Source organism: Galeopterus variegatus, unplaced genomic scaffold, assembly GCF_000696425.1.
Source record: "Galeopterus variegatus unplaced genomic scaffold, G_variegatus-3.0.2 Scaffold3074, whole genome shotgun sequence".
Classification (NCBI taxonomy): domain Eukaryota; kingdom Metazoa; phylum Chordata; class Mammalia; order Dermoptera; family Cynocephalidae; genus Galeopterus; species Galeopterus variegatus.
In genome coordinates this window covers 88,859-112,993 of record NW_007729185.1, presented here as the reverse complement: position 1 = coordinate 112,993, position 24,135 = coordinate 88,859, and the positions used below count along the sequence as shown (strand labels likewise).

At 36.4% G+C, this 24,135-nt stretch overlaps 1 protein-coding gene and 1 pseudogene across 1 annotated transcript in view; both read left to right on the top strand.

Annotated features, from left to right (window-relative positions):
• Positions 1-24,135, top strand: part of GSTCD (glutathione S-transferase, C-terminal domain containing) — a gene marked incomplete at its 3' end in the record, with an annotated part of 119,006 nt that overhangs the window by 23,346 nt on the left and 71,525 nt on the right. The window lies entirely within an intron of this gene.
• LOC103599738 lies at positions 1,552-6,100 on the top strand (annotated as a pseudogene).

Sequence of the window (24,135 nt, the reverse complement as noted above, 5' to 3'; positions counted from 1 at the left end):
GTTTGCTTCATAGAACGAGTTTGGGAGATTTGCGTCTGTTTCAGTCTTTTGGAATAGTTTGTAAAGAATCGGTGTCAATTCCTCTTTGAATGTTTGGTAAAATTCTGCTGTGAATCCATCTGGTTCTGGGCTTTTCTTTGTTGGGAGCTTTCTGATAACAGTTTCAATCTCCTTTATTGTTATCAGTCTGTTCAGATTTTCTACATCTTCATGGCTCAGTTTTGGGAGCTTGTGTGTGTCCAGAAATTTATCCATTTCCTCCAGATTTTCAAACTTGTTGGCATCTAGTTGTTCATAGTAGTCTCGAATGATTCCTTGTATTTCAGATGAATCAGTTGTAATATCACCTTTTTCATTTCTAATTATTGTTATTAGAATCTTCCCTCTTCTTTTCTTTGTTAACCATGCTATTGGTTTGTCAATTTTATTTATCTTTTCAGAAAACCAACTTTTTGATTCATTGATCTTTTCTATTCTTTTTGGGTTTCAATTTCATTAAGTTCTGCTCTGATCTTAATGATTTCTTTCCTTCTGCTANTTTTTTTTTTTTTTTTTTTTGCTTGTGTTATTTTAAACCGCCCCTCTTCAAGTTCAGAGGTTCTCTCTTCAACTTCCACAAGCCTGTTGGTTAAACTCTCTGTTGTGTTTTTTATTTCGCTGGATAACTTCTTCAGTTCGGCAAGTTCTGCTACATTTTTTTTCAGGGCATTGATTTCCTAGTACATTTCCTCTTTCAGGTCCTGTATACTTTTCCTCGTTTCATCATGATGTCTAGTTGAGTTTTCTTATATCTCATTCAGTTTCCTTAGAATTATCACTCGAAATTCCTTGTCAGTCATTTCAAGGGCTTCTTTTTCTATAGGATCTAGAGCATGAGATTTATTATCTTTTGGTGGTGTACTTTTCTTGATTTTTCGTATTTCTGGTATCTTTTCTTTGATGTTTATTCATTGTGGCAGGCGGTTTCACAGTCCACAGGTTTGACACTATTGACTGACAAAGATGTTGCTGTGGTTGCCAATTTGGTATGACTACCTCAGTGCCTCCCTGTTCTGTGCCCTCTGGCCCGGGCTGCTGGGTTGTGCTGAGGCACCGCAGAGCGTGTGGTCTCTGCAGAGCTTCCCCTTCCCCTGCAGGATGTCTCCCTGCTCTGTGCGTGCTAGGCCGGGCTTGGGATGGAGCCGGGTGGTGGCGGTGAAGCCTACCTGCTGCTGGATCGCGCGGCTGCAGCCCCCCCACAGGGTGTGTGGACTCTACGGAGCTTCTGTCTCCCTTGCTGGATGACTCTGTGCTCTGTACACATTGGGCTGGGCTGCTAGATTGCGCGGCAGCAGCGTGGACCCTGTGGAGTTCCTGACTCTCCTGCTGGGTCTCCCAGCTCTTTGTGCACTGGGCTGGGCTGGGAATGCAGCTGGGTGGCGGCGGTAAAGCCTACCTGTTGGATCACGCAGTGGTGGTCCCACAGGGGGTATGTTCTCCGCAGAGCTTCTGCCTCTCCCGCTGGACGTCTCCCTATCTCGGCTGTGGGTTGATTTGCTTCCAGCTCCAGGGATGGGCGGGTGGGGGCGGAGGTCAGAAGCTGCGGTCACCGCTGCAGCCCGGGGTGACACACGCTGGCTCAGGCCTCCATGTTTCCACGTCTGCTGCTGCGGCTGCGACGCGGGCCGCGGCACACCGGCAGGTAGTGCGTGCAGGTTGGGGGAAGATTCCTGGTTCTTGGCAGGGTAAAGACACCCTCTCGAAGCCGTTCCTTTGCGCCGATTCTGCTACAGCTGCATCTGGCGCGGGCCTCAGGCTGCTTCTACTCGTGGCGGAAAAGCGGCAGGCAGCTCTCCTCTTCCGCCATCTTGACCTCCTAGGATCAATTATATTCTGTCAAGGAAATAATTTAAGATTCTTCACGAGTGGGGGAAGATTATTTTGGGGAATTAAGATCTCTGCCTCAAAGATATTTTATAAAAATGAAATTTATTTTTTTTCTTTTATTAATTGTATTCAAAAACCATTGCTAATGCATTTGTTAGTGTTTTAATTTTAAATGTTTTTGGACATTTTGAAAAATTTTAATGTTTGTTTTTGTGGTACTTGCAATTGGATTTTGGTTGTATACTCTGGTTATAATACAGATTTTGAACAGGTTGAACATAGTTTACTAAATAAAAATCAGATTTTATTATTACTTATATTTATATAGAAATGAAAACAGAGTCTTCTGAATGCCACGTTTTGCTTTATTCATAATTAGTTTACTATGGGGCCAAAAAGATATTTTCACTTATTAATATGAGCAATCAATTATATCAGCTATCAATTCAAGAAGACCTGACATTAAGCATTCATGCCTAGTCATTTTTCTATTTAGATGTCCATATATAACAGAGCTCATGGAATATATTTCTCATTATATCTTTTTCATTGGATCACCTTGTTTCATAAATATCATGACAAAGAAGGACCTACAACAACAAAGCTACATGGCTTACTCACAATTTATTCACTGTTACCTAAAAGGTGTGTAGTCTTTGTTAAACTAAGGCAGAATTGTGGAATTTTACATTTGCTGTTTTCAGTTCTAGCAATTTACAACATTGTCTGGTAGTAGGATCTTTGTGAAATGAAATTATTACATAAGGGGTATGGTGAATCACTATGAATGTGTTCTCAGGATTTGTGTTCTTGTTCTGTCTTTTAGGAGAGATTGTATTGTAATAAGATTTTATTGGTACTTGGTTCATTTGGATGTCTTGAAGACTGACTCCTTATACCAAATACATCAGGATTTTGGTGCATATTATAAGAATCATTCTCTTATAATAACACATTATTATATTAGATGAAATCTAATATATATTTTTAAGCCCATCCAATCTGCCATCCTCTCCTCTCCATTTTTCACTTTGCTTCTTACATACCGTCTCCTGAACTTTTCACTGTTTCTCTTATACAACCTGTAATTACTATCTCTATGTCTTCACTTTTATTTTTCTTCCAGTGATGAATATTATTCTTCCTTTTCCCTTTGCCTGTTGAAATTATACTCATCTCTTAAAGATCAATTCAGATGCTGCTTCTTTCATTAAGCCTTCTTCTGTGTATTCAGCCTCCCTTACTTTGAAACCTGGCCATGGGACTACCTAGCTAGATAACCTGTGGCCAAATACTTAAACTTCTCTGTGCCTCAATTGTCTCATCTGTAGAATGGCGATAATAACAGTATATACTTTCTGGATTTTTGGTATGTTCAACGCATCATTATATAAAGCATTTAATATAGTGCATAATAAATTGTAAATGTTACATTAGCTAATATAGCAGTCAAAATTAATCACTCCCTTTCAACATTCCTTTGGCACTTTCTTATACTTAATTTTTGGTACTTACATTATGTTTCTCTTACACCATAATTATTTTTGTCCATGTTTTCCTTTTCAACTAGGCTGTTTGCTCTTTAAATATAGAACTCCTGTGGATAAGTACTTAATAATTTTTTATTAAATTGAATGAATTGAAATTATGGATCCTTTTCTTAACATCCCAAATTTCTGCTTAAACTGGGCAATTCTTTGAATTTTTTTTTTTTTTTTTTTTTAAAGATGACCAGTAAGGGGATCTTAACCCTTGACTTGGTGTTGTCAGCACCACGCTCACCTAGTGAGCAAACCGGCCATCCCTATATGGGATCTGAACCCGTGGCCTTGGTGTTATCAGCACCGCACTCTCCCGGGTGAGCCACAGGCCGGCCCAATTCTTTGAATTTTTTTGTCTCATGTAGATTTCAAAGGCTACAATTGAGATTATTTAGTTTGAAGAAAAGAGAACTGAGGATTTAATATACATTATAATGATCATGATGATGATGATAATGATATTTTTATGGACTGTTTGGGAGTAAACTGCAGACATTATTCTCCTTTACTCCTAAATACTTAACTATTTTCTAAGAACAGTGACATTCTCGTACATAGTCATAGTACAATTATCAAAACAGGATATTTAATTTGCTACATATTATTATGTAACCTATAGTCCTGCAGATTGTGGAACATGTAATTGTATGTCTCTTTAGTCCCCTTCAATGTGAGATAGTTTCTAGCCTTTCTTTGTCTTTCATACATGGACTTCTTTTTTAATAGTTGAGGCCAGTTTTTGTAGAGACAAGTTTCTCATTTTGGATTTATCTAATGTTTCCTCATGACTAGATTCAAGTTATGCATTTTTGGCATGAATATCACAGAAGTGATTGTTTGTCCATCTTAGTGCATCCTATCAGGAGGCCGGCATGTTATGTCGGTTTGTACGCAGTGATATTAACTTTGGTTAAGGTGGTGTCTGCCAGATGTCTTTCCTATAAGTTTACTATTTTGCCTTGTTGAATTAATAAGCAATTTAGTAGGGAGCTACTTGCAGACTATGTAACATCTTGTTTCTTTTCAAACTTTCACTTACTAGTTTACATTTATTTGATGATGCTTGCAAACTGCTGGGGTTTTTTTTCAACTCTGCCATCCTTCTGTATTTGTTAGTTGCCCCTCCACTATAAGAAAGGTTTACAAGAAAGTTTTTGCCCCTCTCTTTATTTCTTTGTTTATTTATTATCAGTATCAACTCATGAATTTTTATTTTATTGAATGAGTTAGAATCCATCACTGTCATTATTTATTTTAATACTCAAGTTGTCCTACATGTGAGTCCCTTCAAGCTAGGTCCTGATCCTTTGGAAATGCCCCAATCATTTTATGACCACTTCCTTAATTTCTAGCATTTTGCTTTTTCTTTAAAAAAAGGTGGGGGGGGGGCATATGTGGAGTATACTAACATTAATAGAGCAAATGTATTTAACAGGGCCTAGCTTCCAAGGCCCTGTAGTTTCAGGTATAGCCTAACTTTTAAAAATTACATATAGAAATGTTAAGCTTGTGAAAGACAGGAAACTTGCCCCAGGCTAAATAAAGCCTCTCTTGTAGATAATGAATTTTAACACAGCAAAATTGCTGGCTCCAAGGGCAGATGACCTTGTTGCAGCTAAACCTAATGATTGTTGCCATGACAATTATCTTACTGTTCTTTTTGTTTATGTTCCTTTTCTGTAACTTTCTGGCCTGGAGAGTAAATACTGAGAGAAGACCCTAGTTTGGTGTTAATTTTCTGAGGAATGCCTCTCTTGAGAGGAATTAATTTGTGGAAATTAACCCCTTCAGGGCTTCTCATTGCTCAGAAGAAATGGGCTTTGAGTAATCTTTTGCATCTCCATCACCCTGGGAGAGATGACATATATATTCAGAATTCTCATGTAGATAATTGTGATAAGAAGTTTCTATACAAGATAAATTCTATAAAGTGAAGAATAAAAGCTTTAAGTTGGAGAGAATGAACAAGTTCAATGCCTTGAAAGATGATGACAGTGGGGACCATAATCAGAATGAAGAAAACAGCTCACAGAAGGATGGTGAGAAGGAAACAACGGAACGAGACAAGAGTCAGAGCAGCAGCAAGAGCATCTCTTGAAGTACAACTATGCTTCCTGGTACTCTAGGAGGACCCCTAGCCATCCCACCAGCTCAGAAAGCTATGAGCAGAATATCAGACTGGCACTTTTGCCTCGGTGGAGCAATACTGGAGGTTTTATAGCCACATAGTATGTCTTGGAGACCTGATAGGCCACAGTGACTTCCATCTCTTCAAAGAAGGAATTAAACCCCTGTGGAAAGATGATGCAAATAAAAACGGTGGTTCATGGATTATTCGGCTGTGGAAGGGTTTAGCCTCCCATTGCTGGGAGAATTTCATCATGGCCATGTTGAGGGAACAGTTTATGATTAGGGAGGAGATCTGTGGAGCTGTGATCTCTGTCTGCTTTCCAGAGGTTGTTCTTTCAATATGGAATGAGATAGCCAGTGACCAAGCACCCACAACCCAAATCTGGGATAAGCTTCAGTGAGTGCTTAACCTACTTCCCAATACCATTATGGAATACAAACTCACACTGACAGCACTGAAATGCCATGCAACCTGGGCCCCAAAGGCTCCTTTTTCAAAATCTTTGGAAGCTATGGTTGAATGTGCCATGACTGTCTCCCTGTCTGGATGGCACCATTGTTGAAGTTGGCATTATCAGAGTCTCTCATTCTGTTAGTATGCTACCTGGAAGATCTTTCTGTCTTGGACAAGAGGAATTGGAAGAGCATTTTATGTTTTCAGATCAGGCTGATATGCAACAGCTATAACAACAGCTGAGATAAATGATGCTAAACTAAAAAAAAACAAAAACAAAAAAAAAAAACTTTAAGTTAGTATTAATCATGTCCCCTGATAAAAAGAGATTTGCCTGTTATCATCCTCTGTTCTTGCATTGTGAATTTTTGTCCTCTGAGTATGAAAGAGCGAATGTATTAGTACTTTTATGTTGCTTAGAATACCTGAAACTGGGTAATTTATAATGAAATAAAATTTCTTACAGTTTGGAGGCTGGGAAGTCCAACATCCGGGGAACATATCTGGTGAGGCCTTTTCTCTTGGTGGTGACTCTCCACAGCAACACAGGGTGTTACATGGTTAATGGCTGAGCAAGAGAGAGGTAGCCTCACTTGCGTTCCTTACAAGGCTATTATAACCATGCCCATGACCACCCATTAAACCATCAACCTATTACTCCATGAAAGGATCAATCCATTCACTAGGGAACTGTCCTCACAATCTAATCACCTCTTAAAGACCCTACCTTTCAATTACCATAATTGGATTTCCCATTCTTTTAATGCTGTTACAATGAGGGTCATTCCCAACCCATGAACTTTTGGGGGACATTCAACCCATAGCAGGAACTGAATATAGTCTTTAGCCTTAAGACCTAGAACAGAGCTGGCCTAAGCCAGCTTGCTTTATTTCCCTGTGACCCTTTCTGTTCTCCAGTTGTTCTTAGGTAGATGGTTCCTACATTATGAGTTGGTACTAGCTCAGAATATAGTTATATATTCCATATCAGTCATATAGGAGGGAGGAGAGTCAGAGTATGACATTACAGACAATAAAGAAGACAGGAGGATAGTTGCTTAGGTGTTGTTCCAGGTATAATCTCTTTTATTTCTACATGCATTATATGGCCCAAATAAGTGTACCTGAACCTTGGTTTTTGTGTACCTCAGCTACCTGAGAGTACTCTCTCCTAGGGAGAGTAATATGGGGATAGTGCATAAAAACTGTATACATCACCACCCACTCACCCTCACCTCTTACCGTCTAGTTTAGAGTATATACTTCTCAGTTGAGATAAAAGAAAAAATGCCAGAGTTTTACCACAAGGAGATAATAAGCCCTCTCCTTTCTAGAGAGCTTTAAACCTAGTAGATGTCATTGCTTGTGATAGTTATATATGAATTCTTAGAACATGAATTATGAAGTAGTGTATTCTAATTCCTTTTATGTAGATCACTGATTGAATTTATGGTTCGAAGGGAGTGTGTGATTTTTTAATCCTAGTGGCAGATTATCCTCTCTTAGTAGCAAGATATTTCTTTTTTTATCCAGCTTTGTGTATAGTAATTATAGATGATGAATGTTTTAAATGTAGAAGCTTATCCTGATGAGGATCATATATGTAAATATTTCATTTTTCCCCCATTTACTTTCTGTGAAATATTTGTGGTTGAAAGAACAAACTGATTCTTGACATCAGGGAAGAATATAAAATAAGGTAGTGATATATGATATAACTAGTAAAAATTATCCTCAGTGCAAAGTTTGTGCCTTCATTCACACCCCATTTGTTGTGTGTTTCTACAGACAAACAGGAGCACCCCTCCTTTCTTCTTCTAGCAGATGTGATTTGTAAGCAAAGGAAGAATGTGGTCAAGGTCTTTGGAGAGGAGTGGATTCAGGGTAGATAATGGAAGGGCTAAAGGGAGTCTTTCCCCCTATCAGTGATTCTTAACCAGGTAGTTACCAGCCGTTGGGGATATGGTAAATGTGTAGAAGCATTCTTGCCAGAAAGCCAGGGATGCTAAAAGTTCATGGTAACAAAGAATTGTCTCGCTCACAATGTCAGTAGTGCCCTCCTTTGGGGAGTCCAAAACATAAAAGCTTGTTCTAGGGCCTTCAGGCATGGTGTACAGATGCTTCTCTTCCCTAAACCATTGCTTTTCAAACTAAGACAAACATCAGAACCATTTGGAAGACTGGTTAAAACATATTGCTGGGCTTTCCCCTAGAGTTTCTCATACAGGTCTGTGGTGGAGCGCTACAATTTTATCTCTGAGAGGTATGCTGGTGATGCTGCTTGTGCTGCTATGGGGACCACATCCAGTGAAGTATTTCTCTAAGCAGCTGATGTAATGCATGTATTGGCTGCTTTGATTTCAGTCTTGTCACCAAAATAACATGAACAATATTAAAGCTGTCCAAATTTTTCAATAGCTTAATTATTTTTCTCTTTTTAGCATGGAATGTCAGATATAAGAGCTTATCTGTACCTCTGAGCCATTTGAACTATTAAAACTTCTACTTTAGGCCAATTATACTAGCAAATATAAGTAGGAGTGTCCTAAACATGTAAATAAAATATCTCTTTTAAGAAAAAAAAAATTTTTTTCTGAAATACTAGTCTTAGATTTTATTTTTTTTTTACTTCATCACACTAGACTAGATTCAAACTTAGCATTTTTTTTTCTTTTAAAAAATTATCCTTAGATAATGTAGAGATATATTCTTCCCAACATTTTTTCTTTTTGTCTGTATTGAATAACTTTTGATTATAAGGCTGTTATATTTTGAATTTTTGGCATTTAAAATATTAATAGCACACCAAGAACATGTGATCAAAGGTGTTTCTTTTTTCTTTTCTGGAAAAAATTTCTTTAACATAAATATTTTTTATTTATTTTAGTTATACTTATCTCTGAAATTCAAAACCTGACCATATTTGACATAGAAATCTACAAATTTATACTTTTCTCTCTGTCAGTAAGTTCTCAACAAGTATTTTGGTGCTTTTTAAAAATTTTCTTTTTATATAAAGTATTTATTTACACAGTCTTGTAATCTGAAGTTAAATGCCTTTAGACGATAGTATATATAAACATGGACAGAATTTATATTAAATAGTTTAAAATGTAGTAAGAGTGTAAAGAACAAGTATGTTATTTGCTTAGTTGTGCTCATTTCATTCAATGCCAAAACACTAATATATATCAGTATAGAAATTAAAATAGATGTATATCACATACGTATATGTATTATATATTATATATATAAATGATACAGAGCAAACCATGTGTTCAATTCATCTTCTTTTTTAGCAGAAAGTTAGAGAAGTCAGCTAGAGTAATAGTAGAAAGAATTGAAACTGGCAGAGAGGTGAGTAAAATTTTACTGGGCAAAATTCTTCCAATTATAGCATTAAACATTTCTTATATAAAAAAGTGTTACTCTTTTGTAGAATACTAATTAGTTATGTTTTGTTTTTTTTTTAATTCCTTTTTGTCTTTTACTGACCGGTAACGGGATCGCAACCCTCGGTGTTGCACCCGCACCGCGCTCAGCCAGCAAGCGGGAACCGGTCTCCACATGGGATCCGAACCCTTGGCGGGAGCGCGGCCACACTCCCGAGCGGCGCACTCTCCAGTGCGCCACCGGGCCAGCCCCAATTAGTTATGTTTGGTAATCAAGACAGGTAGTACTGATGGTAGGAAAATTCTTACAGAAGGTTTTAAATTTTTATTTATTGAAACATAATTGACTGTATGTATCTGTTGGGTACAGCATTGAATATCAACACCTACGTACAATATGTGATGCTCAAATCAGGATAATTAGTGTATTTAACATTATACAATGTAATCATTTTTTATGGAAATTTACCAGTTTCTTGCTAAACCTCCTACCCCCGCTTCCCACCTCTGGTGGCCTCAGTTCTATTCTCTCCTTTGAAAATCAATAAATTATTGTGATTGTTGTATCTTCCTCTTTATCATTTCTTATTTATTTGTTTGCTACTTCTAACTTATGAGTGAGGACATGCAGTATTTATCTTTCTGTGCCTGGCTAATTATTTCACTTAATCATAATTTTCTCTAAGTTCATCCATGTTGCTGTGAATGGCAGAATTTCATTCATTTTTATGGCAGAGTAGTATTCTATTGTGTCTATATACCACATTTGCCTTATCCAGTAGTCCATCAGTGGACATTTAGGTTGGTTCGAACTCTTGTCTATTATAAATAGAACTGTGATAAACATGGGAGTACAGGTATCCCTTTGACATGATGATTTCCATTCCTTTGGGTATATACCCAGCCGTGGGATTGCTAGATCATATGACAGTTCCATCTGTAGTTGTTTGAGGAACATTCATACTGTTTTCCATAATAGCTGCACTAATTTACAGTCCCACCAACAGTGTAGGAATATTCTGCTTTTTCCTCATCCTTGTCAGCATTTGTTATTCTCTGTCTTTTTGATATTGGCCAAAACTGGAGTGAAATGCTGTCTCAGTGTGGTCTAAATTTGCATTTCCCTAATGCTGAGTTGCTGAGCATTTTTTCATGTGTCTGTTGGCTGTTTATATATCTTCCTTTGAGAAATAAATATATATTCAGCTCCTTTGCCCATTTTTTAATTGCATTACTTGTTTTTTTTACTGTGAAGTTTTTTTTGTTTTTTTTTTGTCCTTTTTGAGACTGGCTGCACCGCGCTCAGCCAGTGAGCGCACCGGTGGCCATCCCTATATAGGATCCGAACCCGTGGTGGGAGTGCTACTGCGCTCCCAGCGCCGCACTCTCCCGAGTACGCCACGGGCTTGGCCCAAAGTTGTTTTAGTTCCTTGTTTATTCTGGATATTAATCCCTTGTCAGATGTGTAGTTTGCAAATATTTTCTCTCATTCTGTAGGTTGTCTTCTTGCTTTGCTGTTTCTTTTGCTCTGCAGAAGCTTTTTAGTTTGACAGAATCCCATTTGTTTATTTTTTCTTTTGTTGCCTGTGCTTTGGGGGTCTTATTCATAAAGTCTTTGTCCATTACTACTTCCTGAAGTGTTTCCCCTGTGTATTCTTTTAGGAATTTTATTGTTTCACATCTTATATTTCAGTCTTGAATCCATTTTGTTTTGATTTTGGCATATGGTGAGAGGCACAGGTCTAGTTTTATTCTACTACATATGTATGTCCAGTTTTTCCAGCACCATTTGTTGAAGAGGTATTCTTTTCCCTAGTGTATGACCTTGTTGCCTTTGTCAAATAACAGTTGGCTGTAAGTATGTGGGTTGATTTCTGGACTCTCTATTAAGTTCAGTTGGACCAAAAGTCTGTTTTTATGCCATACCTTGCTGTTTTGGTCCCTATAGCTTTGTAGTATAATTTGAAGTCAGGTGGTGTTATGCCTCTGGCTTTATTTATTTATTTATTTATTTATTTATTTATTTATTTTTGCTTAGGATTGCTTTGGCTATTTGGGGTCTTTTCTTGTTCCATATGAATGTTTGGATTGTTTTTTCTGTTTTTGTGAAGAATGTCATTGGTATTTTGATGGGAATTGCATTGCCTCTGTAGATCACTTTGGGTAGTATGGACAGTTTCACCATGTTAGTTCTTCCTATCCAAGAACATGGAATGTCTTTTAATCTTTTTGTGTCCTCTTTAATTTCTTTTAGCAGTGATTTGTAGTTCTTGTACAAATCTTTCACCTCTTTAGTTAAACCTATTCCCAGGTATTTTATTTTTTTGGTGACTATTGAAAGTGTGCTGGCTTTATTGATTTCTTTTTCTGCTAGTTTGTTGTTGGAGTATAAAAACACTACTGATTTTTGCATATTAATTTTGTATCCTGCAACTTTTCTGAAGTTGTTTATCATCCATCAGAGTTTTTTTGTAGAGTCCTCAGGCTTTTCCCTATATAGGATCATGTCATCTGCAAACAGGGACAGTTTGACTTTGTCTTTTCCAATCAGGATACCCTTTCTTTCTCTTGCCTGAGTGCTCTGGCTAACACGTCCAATACTATGTTACATAGGAGTGGTGAGAATGGGCATCTTTATCTTGTTCCTCAAAAGCTGAAAGCTTTCTCCCATTCAGCATGATATTATGGTGGGTTTGTTGTATATGGCTTTTATTGTATTGAGTTACCTAATACCTAATTTGCTGAGAGTCTTTATCATGAAGGGATGTTGAATTTGTCAAATACTTTTTCTGCATCTATCGAGGTAATCATATGGTTTTTGTCCTTAATTTTGTTGATGTAATGTATCACATTTATTGACTTACGTATTTTGAACCAACCTTGCATCCCAGGCACAAATCCCAATTGACAATGGTACATAATATTTTTCATGTGTTGATTTATTCTGTTTACTAATGTGTAGTGGAGGATTTTTACATCTATGGCCATCAGAGATATTGGCCTATAGTTTTCTTTTTTTTTTTTTTTTTTTTCTTGTCTCTTTGTCTGGTTTTGGTATGGGTGATGCTGCCCTCATAGAATGAGTTTAAGAATGAATTGAAATGACCTGTTTCAATCTTTTGCAATAGTTTGAAGAGAATTGGTATTAATTCCTGTTTCATGTTTTGGTAGAATTCAACAATAAAGCTATCTGGACCTGGGCTTTTCTTTGTTGGGAGACTGCTGCTTACTGCTACAGTCTTGTTGCTTGTTACTGGTCTGTTTAGGATTTCCATTTCTTCTTGATTCAGGCTTGGTAGTTTGTATGTGTCCAGAAACTTATCTGTTTCCTCCAGGTTTTCAAATTTCTTGGCAAATAGTTCTTTATAATAGTCTCTAATAAGTCTTTGTATTTCTGTGGTATTGGTTATCATGTCTCCTTTTTCATTTCTGATTTTTGTTATTTGGGTCATCTCTTTTTTTTTTAGTTAGGCTAGGTAATGGATTGTCTATTTTACTTATCTTCTTAAAAAACCAACTTTTTGTTTCATTTTTTGGGTATCTATTTCATTTAGTTCTGCTGTGATCTTAATTATTTTTTTGCATCTACTAATTTTGGGATAGGATTTTTCTTGTTTTTCTAGTTTTTTGAGGTGTAGTGTTAAGTTGTTCGTTTGAAATCTTTCTATTCCTTTTATGTAAGCATTTATTGCAAAATTTAAATTTCCCTCTTAGTACTGCTTTTGCAGTGTCCCACAGATTTTGGTATGATGTATCTTTATTTTCATTAGTTTCAAGAATTGTTTTTATTTCCTTTTTTTTTTTTTTCCTTTTTGTCTTTTTTACTGACCGGTAACGGGATCGCAACCCTTGGTGTCACGCCCGCACCGGGGACCGGCAATGGGACCGCAACCCTCGGCATTGCGCCCGCACCGCGCTCAACCAGTGAGCGGGAACCGGTCTCCACATGGGATCCGAACCCTCGATGGGAGCGCCGCTGCACTCCCAAGCGGCACACTCTCCAGTGAGCCACCAGGCCGGCCCTTTATTTCCTTTTTAATATCTTCTTGGATCCATATGTTGTTCAGGAGTATGTTGTTTAATTTCCATATATTTGTATAGTTTCTAGAGTTTCACTTACTATTGATTTCTAGTTTAAATCCATTGTGATCCAAAAAAGTACTTGAAATGATTGCAGTTTCTTAAAATTTGTTGACATTGATTTGTGACCTAAAATGCAGTCTGTCCTGAAGAATGTTCCATGGGATAATGAGGAGAATGTATATTCTGTAGTTGTTGGATGACATGTTCTGTACATATCTGCCACATCCAGTTGATTTCAAGTGTAGTTTAAACCCTGTGTTTCTCTGTTGCTTTGTTGCCTAGATGATCTGTCCATTGCTGAGAGAGGAGTGTTCATGTCCCCAGCTATTATCATATTGGAGTCTTGTTCTTTAGGTTAAATAGTGTTTGCTGTATATATATTTATGATTGTTATATCTTCTTGCTGAATAGATCTCTATTGTTTTGTAATGGCCTTTGTCTCTTTTTATGGTATTTTGGCTTAAAGGCTATTTTATGTGATATAAGAATAGCTACTTCTGTTCATTGTTAATTTCCATATGTGGGTAAATCTTTTTTCATCCCATTATTAGTCCATGTGTGTCTTTACAGGTGAGATGAGTCTCTTCAAGACAACATATAATTGGTTCTAGATTTTTAATCCAGTCAGTCTTTGTCTTTTGAGTGGGGAATTTAATCCATTTACATTTAGGGTTATTATTGAAACATTATTTTTCTCCTGGCATTTTATTAATATACATTTAGATGTTTTAAATATCTTTTATTCTTTTTTTCCTCTTTTATTGTTTGTCTTTGGCTTTTGTTAATTTTTTGAGGTGGTAAGAGATAGTTTCCTTCTCTTCCTCATTTGCATTTTTGTCCTACCAGTGGGTTTTGTCCTACATTTGTATTTGTGGTAGTGGTTATCATTTTTCAGATTCCAAATACAGGACTCCTTTGAGGACTTCTTGTAGGGCTGGTCATGTGGTGGTGAACTCTGGTTCTTTTTGTCTGGGAATAACGCTATTTCTTCCTCATTTGTTAAGGATGGCCTTGCTGGGTATATTATTCTTGGTTGGCAGTTTTTTTCTTTTAGTATTTTAAGTGTACTATCCCATTTTCTTCTGGCCTGTAGAGTTTCTGTTGAGAAGTCTGCTGTTAGTTTGATAGACGCTCCCTTTTAGGTTACTTGACACTTCTCTCTTGCTTCTTTTAAGATTCTCTCTTTGTCTTTGAGTTTTGCCAGTTTGACTGTAGCATGTCTTGGAGAGGATATTTTTTTTGTTGAAACTATTTGGGGATCTTTGAGCTTCCTGGATCTGAAAGTCCATGTCTCTTCCTATACCTGGGAAGTTTTCCGCTATTATTTCATTGAATAGGTTTTCAATGCCTTTTCCTCTCTCCTCCCCTCTGGAACACCTATGATTCAGATGTCTGTGTGCTTAAGGTTGTCTGCTAGCTCTCTTAGATTTTCTTCACTATTTTTAATTCTTTTTTCTGTCCAACTGGGTTATTTCAAAAAGATCGTCTTCAAGATCGGAAATTCTTTCTTTTGCTTGCTCTATCATGTTGCTTAAGCTCTCAGTTTTGCTTTTTATCTCACTGAGTGAATTCTTCAGTTCTAGGAGTTCTGCTGCATTTATTTTTAAGGTATTAATCTCTCTGTACATTTCCTCTATCATATCCTGGATACAGTTTCTGCTTTTGCTGTGTTATGTAAAGGAGTCTTGTGTCTCATTGAGTTTCCTTAAGATTGTTGCTTGGAATTCCTTTTCAGTCATTTCAAGGATTTCCTGCTCTATGGGGTCTGGTACTTGAGAATTATTGTATTCCTTTAGTGGTGTCATATTTTCTTTTTTTTCTTTTTTTTTTTTTTTTTCTTATTTCTGGTATCTCTATGCTGATGTCTGGTCATCTGGTAAAGCAGTTGCTTCTTTTACTCTGGGCTTTGAGGAGAGAGACTTCCTCCTGTACATTTGTTTTATCTTGACCATTGAATAGGGTGTTTTCATATTGGTTCTGGGTAGACATAGTTGTATAGTCTCCATGTGGGTATTTCAGCCATATTCAGTGTTTAGTTGCATGTGAGTGCCTCCATGGCCTAGGCACTTGGTGATTCGTTGCTGAGGTTAGTGAACACTGTGTTGGTTCATGAGGATGTGAGTGAGCTCTCAAGATCTTGAGAAAAGTGTCTGGGTTCCCTGTTACTGTTTGGCTGGGGTTTGTGACCCTAGGTGTGCTTGTTGTCACCCCAGCTAGCATCCTGTGACCCTTATGGGTGCACTGGTGTGTAGTGGAGCTCCTCAATTTGAATGTGTGACCCTGATTGGGGTTTCTCTTTCCTACAGGCATACTGCTCCTCCTGGGTCCTTGGTTTCTCTTGTTGGGAGATGGTTGGTGGTGATTGGGAATTTTCTTCCTTACTCTATTTGGTTAACTGGGTTTCTGAACTTACAATATATTTCATTTTGTTTTATTTATTTATTTATTTATTTATTTTTAATTGAAACAAAATTGATTATACGTATTTATGGGGTGTAGAGTTGACTATCAGTAATTGTGTACAATATATCATGATTAAATCTGTATTATTGGCACATTTCATCATTACAAATAGTGAGTATTCTTTGTGCCCATTACCCAATATCACCATAACTACCTACCTCTCCCCCTTTCCTACCTCTAGTATTCATAGTTCTGCTCTCTCCTTTCTTCCTTCCTTCCTTCCCACTTATGAGTGAGGGCATGCAGTATTTCTCTTTTTGTGCCTGACTTATTTCACTTAACATAATTTTCTCCACGCTTATCCATGTTGCTCCAAATGGCAGAATTTCATTCTTTTTTATGGGTGAGTAGTATTCCATTGTGTGTATATACCACATTTTCTTTATCCAGTCATCCATCAATGGACATTTAGGTTGGTTCCATATCATGCCTATTGTAAATAGAGCTGTGATATACATGGGAATACAGATATCACTTTAACATGATGATTTCCATCCTTTGGGTATATACTCAGTAGTGGGATTGCTGGATCATATGATTGTTCTCTCTGTAGTTTTTTGAGAAATCTCCACACTGTTTTCCATAATGGCTTTACTAATTTACAGTCCCACCAACAGTGTAGAAGAGTTCCCCTTTCTACTCATTCTCACCAGCATTTGGTATTCTCTGTCTTTTTGATAAAAGCTGGTCTAACTTAGGTGAGATGAAATCTCAGTGTGGTTTTAATTTCCATTTCCCTGATTCTGAGTGATTTTGAACATTTTTTTCATGTACCTTTTGGCTTATTGTATATCTTCATTTGAGAAATGTCTGTTCAGCCCCTTGCCATTTTTTAATTGAGTTATTTGTGTTTTTATACTGTTAAATTGTTTGAGTTCTGTGTATGTTCTAGATATTTATCCCTTGATGGATATATACTTTGCAAGTATTTTATCCCATTCTGTAGGTTGCCTTTTCACTTATAGTAGGTTTCAATGAGTAACTGTTATGTGAATTCTTTTAATTAAATAAATGGTAATGTATCATGTAATCTTTATTGGAAAGGAAAGTGACATAAGGAGGTACAGTACTAGTAGATAGGTATCTTTATTTTTCAGTGCTTCTTTATTAATGTGAAAGTTTAAAAGATTTAATTAAGGTTTAAAATTTCTTCAGATGAAATATTAAAGGTTTAAGTAAGGTAAAAAAGAACCATATAAATTGTACAATTTTATTAAAATTGTGTAACAATAATACATTTATTTTTATTACACTTTTTAATTTAAACTTTTAAAAAAGTTTCTTAATCCTTTAAAAAATTTACCTGAAGTAACAAAAAATAATCAAATTCTTCCCCCAGAAATAATTAAATTCTCCTCAAATTTTTCTATAGCTTTAACACAATTTTTATCAAAATGTGTTCAAGTTTTTTTTTTTGGTAGCTATAAACAAGCTTGTTCTAAATTTTATATGGTTAAAAAAATTTTGCAAAAGTAGAATAAAATAGAGGGAATCATTCTACTTAGTGTTAAGATTTACAGGGCTGGCCGGCTAGCTCTGTTGATTAGAGCACGGTGTTACAGCACCAAGGTCAAGGGGTCAGGTCCCCATACTGGCAAGCACCCCTCCCCCCAAAAAAGACTTATAGATACACTAATTGGAGATAGCTACATAGATCAATAAAATAGAATAGAGATCTTAGAGAAAGGTTTAAAAGCAACTCATTGGAGGAGGAATAGTCTTTTAAACAAATGTTGCTGGTCAATTGGATATCCATAAGCAAAAAGTGAATCTCGGGCCAGCCCGGTGGCACACTGGAGAGTGCGCTGCTTGGGAGCGCGGCGGCGCTCCCGCCGAGGGTTCGGATCCCATGTGGAGACCGGTTCCCACTCACTGGCTGAGCGCGGTGCGGGCGCAGCACCGAGGGTTGCGATTCCGTTGCCGGTCCCCGGTGCGGGCGCGACACCGAGGGTTGCGATCCCGTTACCGGTCAGTAAAAAAGACAAAAAGGAAAAAAAAAAAGTGAATCTCTACCTAACTTGCACAACTTACATAAAAGTTAACTCAAAATAGATCCTGTACTTAACTAAAATTTTAAGCCATAAAGCTTTAGAAGAAAATATAGACAAAAAGCTTTGTGACTGGGGGAGTAGGCAGAGTTCTTACACACAATACCAAAAGCATGAACTATTAACAAAATTTTTATAAATAACACTTCATCAAAATTAAAAATCTTTGCTCTGTCAAAAATTGTTAAGAGGATGATAAAACAAGCTATAGATTGGATGAAAATATTTGTAAACATTTACAAATATTTGCTAATCTGAAGAACCACTTGGAATATATAAAAAGTTCTCAAAACTCAGCAGTTACAAACATAAATAAAAGTTCAATTAGAAAATGGGCAAAGACATGAACAGACATTTCACCAAAGAGGATATAGGATAACACATATGCACATGAAAATTTTTTCTCCTTTTTTAGGTATCAGAGAAATGTAAATTAAAACTGTAATGAGGTATCACTTCACAACTATCAGAATATCTAAAATAAAAAAGTAACAACATGAAATTCTGACAAGCATACCAAGAAATTGGATCACTCATACATTGCTGGTAGGAATGTAAAATGGTACAGCCACTGTAGAAAATAGTTTGGCAGTTTCTTACAAAACCATGCATTCAACTACCACAAGTCTCAGTAATTACACTCTTGGGGCATTTATCCCAGAGAAATGAAAACTATATTCACACAATAATCTACACATGACTGTTCATAACTACTCCATTCTTAGTAGCCCCCAAACAGGAAACAACCCAAGTGTTCTTCGGTAGGTGAATGATTAAACATATTCTGATACATCCACGCAATGGACTACTACTCAACAAAAAAAGGAATGGACTTCTAATAATTGCAACAACTTGGATGGATCTCAAGGGCATTATGCTTAATGAAGAAAGCCAGTCTCAAAAAGTTACTTATACTGTATGGTTGCATTTATATAACATTATGAAAATGATAAAACTGGAGAGGTGGAGGTCAGATTAATGTTTGTCAGGGAACAGGGAAATGAATGATGGGTTGCCTCTTGTGGTGATGAGGTGATCACACAGATCTATACATGGGGTCAAATTGCATGAAGTCACATATACACTCACAAATGAATGCATGTAAAAACTGGTGAGAGGGCTGACCACTTAGTTCAGTCGGTTAGAGTGTGGTGTTGTAACACCAAGGTCAAGCATTCAGATCCCCACACTCGCTAGCTGCCAAAAAAATTAAAAAAGCAAAACTAATGAGAACTGAGTAAAGTCTATAGTTAACATTATTCTACTAACAATTATTTCCTAGTTTTGATATTGTACCACAATTATTAAAGATGTCGCCATTGGGGAAGCTGGGTGAAGGGTTCATAGGAATGTTCATTAATTTTGCCACTTCCTGTAAGTCTATAATTATTTCAAAATAAAAGGTTAAATAATAATTTTAGCAGAAATATTGAAAAAAATCAGATAAATAAAGAATATTGAAATATGATTATTTCTTATCTCATGTTTTTCAAAAATTTTTATCAGAAAAATTCTGGAGAAGGTTTATAAATCAATAGATAGTTTGATATAAGATACAAAGACATCTGTATTTTCTTTGTAATTAGCAATGCAGTGCTCATGTATACAGATAAACATATACTTTTACCTCTGACAGTCCATTTCACAGGTTGCTATTCCCAAGCTCCCAGAGAAATGTAGAAAGTCAAATTGACATAGCATAATTTGACTTTCATTATCAACATTGCTTCAGAGTAGTCATTAATATAGCCTAGCAAGAGCTCAAGTATTAAACCTGGCTGATAGTTTACACTGGGCCCCTCGAAAACGTCAAGGTCCCTTGACAGTGTTATGGTTTTATATATGTTATAGTGTTATGAATGCTATGTTCATGAAGAAAAGTAGGGAAAGTTCTTTTATACTGAAAGCTTAGTAGTGTTCAATTTTAATTATACTTTTGCATTTGACAGTACTGAAAACTGGGAATGATTATTTTGACGACTGAGTGAATGAGTTTGTTTTGAACTTTAATTCAGCTTGGGTGTGTAAAGGACACAGTTGTGTAACATTATACCACTAGCTAAATCCTCTGGAACCACTCTGTTTTAAGCAAAGCCTGAAAAGGGGTAGTAAGATTAAACTCAAGTTTTGTTACTTCAAAATTTTCAACAAGTGCAAGACCAGTATCTACCATAGAGGCAGCAATTCTTTAGCTAGATGAGCACTGGTAAAATGGGCTCACAGTTTTGGTACCTTAAATCCACAAAGTTTATGGTTCACTGGCTTTCTTATCTATTTTTTTCCTTTTTCTATTTTTTAAGCCATGAAACCAGATTTTCTTCTTAAGAAAATACAATGCTTTTTTTAAAAGTGTATTAACTATGACATGTGATTAAAGAAAAAGAGTTAAAGGCCTTTTTTTTTCTCTCTCTCTTGGAGTTATATGTGCTGTAATTCTTCCCAGTAGTATATTATTACTTTGTTCTGTCCTCTAGGCTTAGACTTCAAGAACCCTATTTACAGTCCATATTTTTAAGTACTTGGCAAACAGAGACCAGGATGACTGATTACCAAGAAAAGTTTTAATGACCAGTATCTACAGTGGATTACATAGAATCTTCTAAGATTTGCTTTTTAAAACAAAAGTATTTGACGTGAACAAATATCTATGTGATTATACAAATTTATCTGAAGTTTATTTTAATCAGGTCATTTGTAGAATGGAAAAATTATTTGGAATGTTTTTTGTCTGTATACAAATGAACAAATTTAATTACTTATTGAATTTATTATTTATTGAATAAACAAGGAGATTTGAGTCTATTACTGACTCCACTAATCATTTATTATAGCATTAGACAAGTTTGAAAATTATCTCAATTTACTTTAGAAATATTACGAATTCACTGGTAAGAAACTTCAAATTATCTATTCAAAGGTTTTAAGTAATAATATATTTCAGAGATCACATTGCTTCAAAAGGTTAAAATAGGATTTTTATGAGTAATGAAATATTTGATTGTTTTTGAAAACCAGTACCAGCTAAGGGTTCTAATCCTTCTTCAATAAGTGTTGAAATGTAGTTGGGGTGTGACCATTTTAATTCAGCAAGACTTTTCTGGTGAACGGATCTGGAGCACCATTCCAATTCTGCTATGTTTCCAGCAGCACTCTTGTTATCTTACAGCTGAAGATGTGTACCCACTTCAAGATAAGAATTTTCCTGAGAATGTCTTTTCATTTTTTTCTTTACTAGTTTTTCCAGTGATCAAAACAATGGGCACCATAATGACAGACTTTGAAGCTTTAGAATGAGACAACTTTGGATGAAAATTCGTAAATATTTTACATAAGTTAAAGGGTGAATTGTCAGTAAGAACCTATTTTAAGTGGAGTAAACTTAATGTTGAGTGTCATCCAGAAGCAATGATGAGGAATAGGAGAGAAGTTTTGCTCTAAAACAATAAAGTATTTATTTAGTATTAAATTCCAGCCTTCGACATCATTTCTAATGAAGATAAAGGACTGAACAATATTTGGAAATATTTGCCGAGTTATATAAAAACTATATATAGTATATGTAAATTTTATAACTGCTCTGAAAGCCCTGAAAGACAACTTCTGTTTATAATTAATGCAAAACTAGCTCTGTAGGATTTAATAGAGGTATTGTCTCACATAATTTATCTCCTGGATTACCTTTCCAGACTTCTTTTGAGTATCTTACAGAGAGTAACATAGTTTCTAAGCTTAAAAATTCTTGATATTGCTAAATTTTCAAGAAGTATTTTTTTTTTAAATTTCTACTGATGTTTATAACCACATTTAGGAGATGGAGAGAAAACTAATGATGTGGTTCCTTATTTTTCAGCTAATGGAAACTAATTAGTATTATTCATTTCAGTTTAAATTAGCGCTCCCTGTGCTCTTCCAGATAGTTATGATAAAAATCTGCTCAACTACACAATGAACTACTTTATTCTGAGCTTTGAACCAGCTCTTCTCAGTACCCAAGCCCATTCATTATTTTTATTTAATTGAGCCAAGTCACATTGGAGAGGTACTTGAAGCAAGAAAATTTTCCTAATAACCATGCAATAACAATAGCTGACAGGCACTGAAACAATACAGTTGTCTAGGATTGTATCATTAGAAGAAGGAAAAAAAATTATTCTTAACCACAGAGCAAAAATGTAGTCATAATTAGAAAATTCACTATTTAAATGGTATAAATATACGGCATTAGTAATCAATAGTACAGTGTTTATAGATGTGAATTTTATATTCATATTTGTGGAAAATTATTAAATTAGTTTTTATGTTGAAATCAGTATTCACATTTGAAAGTTGACTGTATTCTGTATACATAAATGCAAACATATACTTCCTAGGAAAAAGTAGGAATTTTGCATATAATTACACAGCAAATATTTTATAAAACTAGGGAAAGTTTTAGTTCCCAGGACAACTCCTTATCTTTAAAACAAATTATTTAAATGAAAGTTTTACTCTGACTTTTCTGTTGCAATGAGAAAACAAATGTATTTTTGTGACAGTTGTGCACATCTAACAAAGTACACATTTAAAAAAGCTATTTATAGGTTTTGGGGGGATAAATAGGATTATGCGCTCTCTCTCTCTTTCTCTCTCTCTCTCTCTCTGTCTCTCTCTCTCTAAATAATATCTATGCCCTAGAGACATAATTACATTTTAATTTTTTAAGCAAAACAAGGAAAGGAGAGAAAACCTAGCTGTGAAAGGCAATATTAAAGAAAATGACTTAGAAAATTGCTTTCTGGTTAGGCCTACCTGCTTTCCTTCCTTCCTTCCTTCCTTCCTTCCTTCCTTCCTTGCTTCCTTCCTTCCTTCCTCCCTCCATCTCTCCCTCCCTCCCATATTTTGGGGCTTTAACATTGACATATGTTGATCAAATCAATACTAGCATACATATTGTTACAAATCATACTTATTCTTTATGCCCTTTGTCCAGTCTTTCCCTCTCCCCCTCTGATAACCCTAGATAACCTCTGATAACCTTCTTTCTGAAAGAGTAATGGTTACTCTTTTGATTTGTTGCCTAGATGGTCTGTCCAATACTGAGAGGTGTGTTCAGGTCCCTCAATATTATTGTAGAGCAGATGCTTCTTCTGTCACTCTGGAATGAGCTTTGTGGAGAGAGACATCCTCTTCTTTTCTTTGGTTTCTGCTGGTGACTTTCTTTGTGTCAATGCACTCCAATGACTGGCAGTCCATCTGCGTGGTGGTTGTAGCATCTAGCCACTTTCGTGGCAGGCATGGTTATTGTGGTGGCTGTGGTGGGCCACCCACATGGAGGTGATGTTTTTGTCATGCTCCTTGGCACTGGTGGTGTACCTGGCTGATGGGGGGGGGGTTGTCTGGTCCCCAGCTCTAGACCTCAGGACCCTGTGCAGGCCCCAAGGAGCTGGAGGTGTGCCTGGTTCTGGGAGGGGGGTCTGGTCCCCAGATGCATGCCTCAGGACCCTGGACGAGGCCTACCTGCTTTCATTTAATCTGGATGGTTTATTGTAAAGTTGTGTCATCATTGGTTAATCAGACTATGATCTGACTGAAAAGATGCCTTTAACTAAGTTTCTTTGTTTATAAATAAGTGCTTTTGATGAAGTTACTTTAAGTGAAGATAAATCTCATTAATAAGCAGTATTCAAATTTACATAGCTACTCTTCATGAGATTTTAGATTTTGAGATAGACTCTTGAACACTGTTTAAAATGTGACTGTGTCAGTCAGATTCCCAATAGGAAAAGATGGTGCATTCAGGTTGGGATGAGGATATATGAGGATGATTTGTATACAAAGAGATTAATTACAAAGTTGTGGGCAGGGTCTCCAATCCATAAAGTGATTAGTTCAGGAACCTGCAATTAATAACTGCAGAGCTGTTTCCACCTCTGGGTCTGACTGCATATAGAAAGGGAAAAGAAAGGAGAGGAAGTCCCATAGAGCAAGCTGCTTTGAGTAGGGCAGTAACCTTCCAGCAAGACAGAAGCACTGCCCCAGGTGACCCACAGAGGTGAGAGCTAGAGGAGTAAATAGTCTGACCTCAGTCTCCTTTACCATCTGATCTCCTGCTGGGGTTTCTTTCAGATACTTTTCTCTGAGAAACACATTGGTTTTTCCTACTCTCACTCATCACTCCA